The 6018-nt window shown below is 41.2% G+C and overlaps 1 protein-coding gene across 1 annotated transcript in view; it reads left to right on the top strand.

The window, feature by feature from the left end:
* UPP2 (uridine phosphorylase 2) overlaps positions 1-6018 on the top strand; it is a 147489-nt gene that overhangs the window by 55729 nt on the left and 85742 nt on the right. The gene's annotated exons all lie outside the window — the stretch shown is intronic.

The following is a 6018-nucleotide window of genomic DNA, read 5'->3' as shown; positions in this document are numbered from 1 at the left end:
AAATAGCTGATTTCAAAGAACCAGATTGATAAACTCATTTTGATTGCACCAATAATGAAGCCAAGCCAAGCAAAGATACTTTGTAGCACATGTTTGCTAGTGTTCTTGTAATTTTTCACTGGGCAGATGCTGGAATGATATATATTTTGTATTATGCAGCAACAGTAGACAGACAGCTAATATTTTTTTCCAGTTCAGTTATTCATATCTTAGCACTGCTGTAGAAAGAAGTAATTTCATTCTTTTTACTGCAGAGAAAGAAAAGAGTTTGTGCTACTCTTCACCCTTGAGCTGGAATAGCCTGTGGCTAATGCCCATTTGCAAAATAATATTGGAGAGAAATTTTTTTACTCTCTCTGCTTCCTGACCTCCCAAAAGACATCATTGTCAAGTGTGGGCATTAGAACTCTATTGAGGGTTTCTATAAAGATGGCAGGGAAGAAGAAAGGGTTGTATGTGCCCAGCACTAATTTTAATTTTATCCCCAGGGACCAGGTCACCAAGGCTAGTGTTATGCACAGAGTAGACAATAGGTTCCATCGGGGCATCCATAATTTTCCCCATGAAGGAAATGCTTTCCCCTTGAGAGCTGCAGGGATCTGCACACCGCACTGAGAAGATCTAATCCACTTTGGCTGGTTGCACTGAGATACTCTCTGTTCCCAATTAAATCAATTATCTGGGTAATCTTCATAATTAACGGCAGGCAGAAGGCTTGTGCTGTCAGGACTGGCTATAGCAAAAATATTTGGGTGTGTGACATAAGCCATAGTTGCTCTGCGGGTTTCTGAGGCTGGGGCAGTGAAGGGGGTCTGGGTGTACCCTGGGGTCAGCTTTCTCAATTAGTAATGGGCTCTAACGAAGCAGCAGACCCACAGGTGGTAGAAAGGGCTTTCAACTAAAAGTCAGGAGATTGTGTTCCTGTGCAACCACTGGCACTAGCAAGCTGTGTCACATTGAGCAAGATTCTTCTCCTCAGAATGACTTTTCTGTACATCTGTAAAATGAAGCAGTGAAACCAGTTGTATTTACAAAGCAAATGCTAAATATCAGGCACTGCAGTAAGCATTATTTCATTTAATCCTTACAACCAAACTTTTATGAAAATCAAGGTACAGAAAAGTTAAGCAACTTGCTCAAGGTTACACAGCTAGTAATTGCCAAAGGCCAGAGGGTCTTTAATATCCCTGTTGAATATAATTTTAATGGCCATTGCTGAGAGTCAGGCATAAGACTCAGTGTCCCAACTAAGGCTTAGGTTAGTTTTGATTCTTGCTCCTCAAAGTTCATGGACTAATAGCATGGGAATCACCTGCCATCTTTCTAGAAATGTAGAATCTTAGATCCCACTCCAAATCTGTTAATCAGAATCTGCATTTTAACCCAGATACTAACTTGGTCCACGCACCTATTAAAGCTTGAGAGGCACTAATCTAAGGCCGACCAAAGTCTAGTCAAATTGGAACAAAGGTAAGGAACTTCCATTTTCTCTCATTTCCAGTAAGCTCTGAAGGCCCTAGACTGAGGCCCCAGGGGAGGGGTACTGTGCCTTCCATTTGGAACTCAGTTTTAAGCCATTTGTTTATGTGCAGGGCTGTGTGTTTCATCTTGCAGTTTTTTTTTTGCCCAAGTTGTCAGCTCCTGGTTTGCTGCTCTGTGTCCAAAAGGAAGCCTCCAGTAACCAGAAGTGAAACAGAAGTTAAAAATGATCTTTGTGGGCTGACTGCAGTGGGGAGGCCATTATGAATGGATTAATGTATGTGCAGGATGAAATTCTCCAACGTCCTTTTGTAGGGAGGAGAGATTGCTGTTCCAATTCTCCCATTGGCTTCCCTCCTTTATTTAACAATGACCCCACACAAAAGCTTTCTATGGAAAGATAATTGGATTTCTAACTCTATTTGTTGGAAATTCACTTAACATTATAATGGCCCTAGTTATATTGTTTGTATCAACTCATGAGTACTAAAGTGCCAATTTCTGGATAGATATCTAGATTTTTGTACATACATCTAGCATTACCAAAGCTGAAAGGGAAAAAGAAGCCAGAAATAAAAATCCATTAATAAAAACAGATACCACATATGCTTTGCTATACTAGGCTTAAGTGTGCTGGATAAATTTAGGTTTTCAACATCTGAGTGCTGTTTTTATCTTACCTATGTATGTATTTGCTTAGTGTTTAATTGCTGTGGTACTTTTGGCAAATGGGTCACTGAAGAAGAATATAGCCTGCTGTACTCATGACTGAAGTGCCAATTTAACTCAATCTAAAATGAATTAAACATACACTTTAAGAGGGATTACCCCTCCCTTTCTCTCAATGGAGGTTGCAACAGAACCCTGCTTTCTGAATACACTAGAGGTTCCCTTTAACATCTTTAGCTCTTAAAACTTTGGTTACATCATGCTTGGCTATTTTTATTTGTAAATAAATTTGGTGGCTATAATAGAATAAGCCTTGATCTGGGGACAGAAGATCTGGGTTGGAATGTGACTAATATTACTAGCCATGTGCCCAAGGGTTAGTCATTGAACCTGCTGGAGACAGAATTTTCTCCTTTACAAAATAAGAATAATTGCATTGCCTATCTAATTGAAGCTAATATTTACTAACTTTGTAATACTGTTCAAATCACCTCCCAAGGCCTCAATTTTCTTACCTGTAAAAATAGTGCTAATAGTTGCTCAGCCTAACAGGGTGGCTGTGAGCAATAAATGAAATAATATATGTGAAATAATAACCACAGATTGTCCTCATTATCCAAGGATAGTTGATATTTTAAAAATTCATAATCACTTGAAACAAGAAGTATTTTTCTTACAATAAATGGTGTTTTGAAAATATTGATTGAATTTTATTTTTAAAAATTAAAGGTATAAAATAATTTAGTATTTATTTTATATTTACCAGAATGTTAGCGTTATAATCAATTGCTAATTTTAGAATCAGGAAGTGAATTAAATGTTGATTTTTTTGACTTAAGTTTGCTGGCAAAATTTTGAGATCTCCTTTACTTCACACTGATTTTTGCTACAGTCATGAGAGGGTCATTTTTGCAAAAATATTAAAGGACTTCACTCATTTCCCCAAGAGTCTCTTTTAATTCTCTGATATTCAAATCACTCTCTTTTGAAGCTCAAATTATGTCCTCATCCAAGTTGGATGAAAGCCTACATCTTTTGTAGGATATGCAATTTCACTTTGTTGCCATCCATTTGCATTTGATTTGCATTGTATGAATGACCTCATGGGAGTGACCAACAAAGATCTTGGTGCCACGTGTGAGAGTAGACAACAGCATAAGTGGAAACTTATGATTAAACGAGAACTAATTACATAAGTGGTCAATTAATTAGTGAATCTTTTTCTGTCCTGAGAATTTTTGCTTTCCCATCTGATATTGGAATTGCATAGATGTAGTTAATGAGTAAATGAGTTCCCTCTCCCACTTCCCCCGCACTGAATATGATTCTATTGCCAGGAATTTGATTGAGGATCAAATTCTTAAAAATCAGACCGTATTTCAAATGCCCTTGGTTGGGAGACACCATTTTAAGGCATCCATCCTTTCATGTTTCCCAAGGAAAACAAAAAGCCTATCTAATCCCTGACTTAATCTTACCTTTATAAATCTGGACTTCCAGGAATCACATTTCCTTGGGTAGGCATACATTTCTTCAGTGATTTAGGGGTCAAGTGATGTTGCCTCACTTCATTCTTTGCAGACCAGGGGCCAGGTCCAGGACCATTTTGAAGTAGGCACAGGTGGGCCAGGCATAGAACAAAGTTCCCCACTTGCAGGAAGAGACTTAAATCCTGAGTGTGGAGGATCTCACGCCTTCCCTGCTACTCTGACTGATTTAGGCCTGTGCAGTGTTTTCTTTTCAATCCTCTGCAGGCCAGGAGTGTTGACAATTAAAGATAAAAGCCGGCCAGGGAAGAACAACCCCCTCCCTTTTATTCCAGAGCACCTCCCATAAGCCATCACATCCCCTGACATGTCTAGAAGGGGAAGCGTCTGATGTGTGTCATGATCACAGACGCTGCCCTTCCCCCGTCTTAAAACAAGCTCCACCTTCCTATCCTCTGGGATTAGCATTGATTAAAGGTTGAGAACAAACAGGATTTCATGGTGTCTTTGTGAGGTTTCTTAAACAGACAGCTGTGGGCAGAAATTTAGACAAACAACAGGGCTTTTAAGGGGATCCTTAAATGATCTTGTCATGTCGTCACTGATGGAATTACTTCTAGTGTCTGCAGCCAACCCTTGGTATAACAAGAAACCTGCACTCCATTGGGGAGACTTTTTTGGGGTAACCTTACAGGAAGAGAGAGGGAGGCCTTTTCGAATGTACTTTGTTCTCTTCTTCCTCCCAAGGAGGACACTGGGCGGGAGAGGGAAAGCAGAGAGACTGGAGAGGCCAGCGAGGATGCTGGAGAGGAAGGGAGGAGCCACACTGTTGGTGGGGAGGAGGCCTTTGGAGGAAACGAGTGATTTCCACCCCAAGTCCTCTCACAACAAAGAGGCCCCTGCCGAGCCTTTTCCTGCCAGGCCTGGGCCTGTGAAGCTCCTCAACACCCTCTGCAAAGAGCAAAGCCAAATGTTGACAGTCTCAAAGCCTCATTTCACCACATCTTAAGGCAGCCCTAAATGCTTGTAGCTTTTCATTTAGGAACAGGAAGAGAGATCCCCTTGGGAAACTACCCTTTGAAGGCATAAGCTCTAATGTTTAAAATCTGGTCACAAACTATCCATTTCTCTGCTCTCACTGGGGCAGCTGGTTTCTCTCTAAATAAATCACAGGGTTGGGGAGCATTTAAATGAGAAATCTTAGGGATCTCCTTTCAACACTGTACAAAAAGCCCAGCCTCAGGGGAGCTGGTCGGGGAACACCTTCTGCAGGCTATAATCCTCCTCATGAACGCCTTTGGGATTGGTTTGTCTGGAAGGTGGATTTAGGAACACTGTGCAACCCTGACATTGCAAAAGGGCATGTCATCGTGATGATGAGTCCCATGACATCAGAAGTCAACCTGGCAGATGGGCAGAGAGAGAGAAGTAGAGTCTCTGGGAGAGCATCCAGATGCCTCCTACCTTTGGCGGTCAGCACCTTGGCCATCCAGGGGCTCACAGAGTATTCATGGGAGGAAAGATAAGAAGTGCAGCATTCAAACTTAACAGAATCTGAATAAGCCTCAAATGTAAAGACCATGTTGCTCTATATTGGAGATAATGGTGATTCAATGGGAGAGACCAGTCAGGGGGAGATAACCATTCAAGGGTCTTGTATGTGCTTGCTTAGGAGGATGCAGAAAACAGATAATTCATGATCCTGCCCATATTATTGCCAGCATAGTTACCATCTAGTTGGGGAGATAAGATGAAGACACTTGAAATTGGAAGCAGTGATTCTCTGGGGGCAGTATGCCAACATTAACAAGTTTAGCCTCTGCAATCTAATTTCATGGTGTGAATTTTAGTTCCATCCACTTACCACCTGTATGACTTTAGGAAAGTTACTTAGTCACCAGGAGGCTCCATTTCCCCATTTCCAGTATGTGCATCATTGTGCCCACCTCACAGGGGTGGAGTGCAGCTCAAATGAGCTATCCTGGGAAGGCACTTGGCCCATAAAAGGTGCTCAATAAAAATTAGCTTTAGATACCTGTTATCCAAAGATGAAATATAATTAAGCTCGACACTAGCACGGCCTAGAGTAACTAACAGTTCAGAGTAAAGAAAATAAATAGGATTTGAGGAAGCTTAGAAAAATGGGTTAGATTTAGACTAGCAGTAGACAGGGGCAAAAACCATTGAGGAACTGCAGAAAATGAGAGAGCAAGCACAGACAGGTGTTCCTCTTGCAGGCCAGTTTTGATTTTGGCCTGCCTAAGGTGCAGGCAGGTTGAGCATAGTGGGAAATTGGATTCTTTTAAATGGGCAGAGCCTAGAAACTGCACTGAGGCAAATCCAACTTGCAATGACTGGGAGGAGGGTGAAGAGCAATGTGTAA

The sequence above is a fragment of the Mandrillus leucophaeus genome, unplaced genomic scaffold, assembly GCF_000951045.1.
Source record: "Mandrillus leucophaeus isolate KB7577 unplaced genomic scaffold, Mleu.le_1.0 Scaffold110, whole genome shotgun sequence".
Classification (NCBI taxonomy): domain Eukaryota; kingdom Metazoa; phylum Chordata; class Mammalia; order Primates; family Cercopithecidae; genus Mandrillus; species Mandrillus leucophaeus.
Note: the sequence above shows the minus strand (reverse complement) of the source record. Positions and strands in the feature narration are given on the sequence as shown.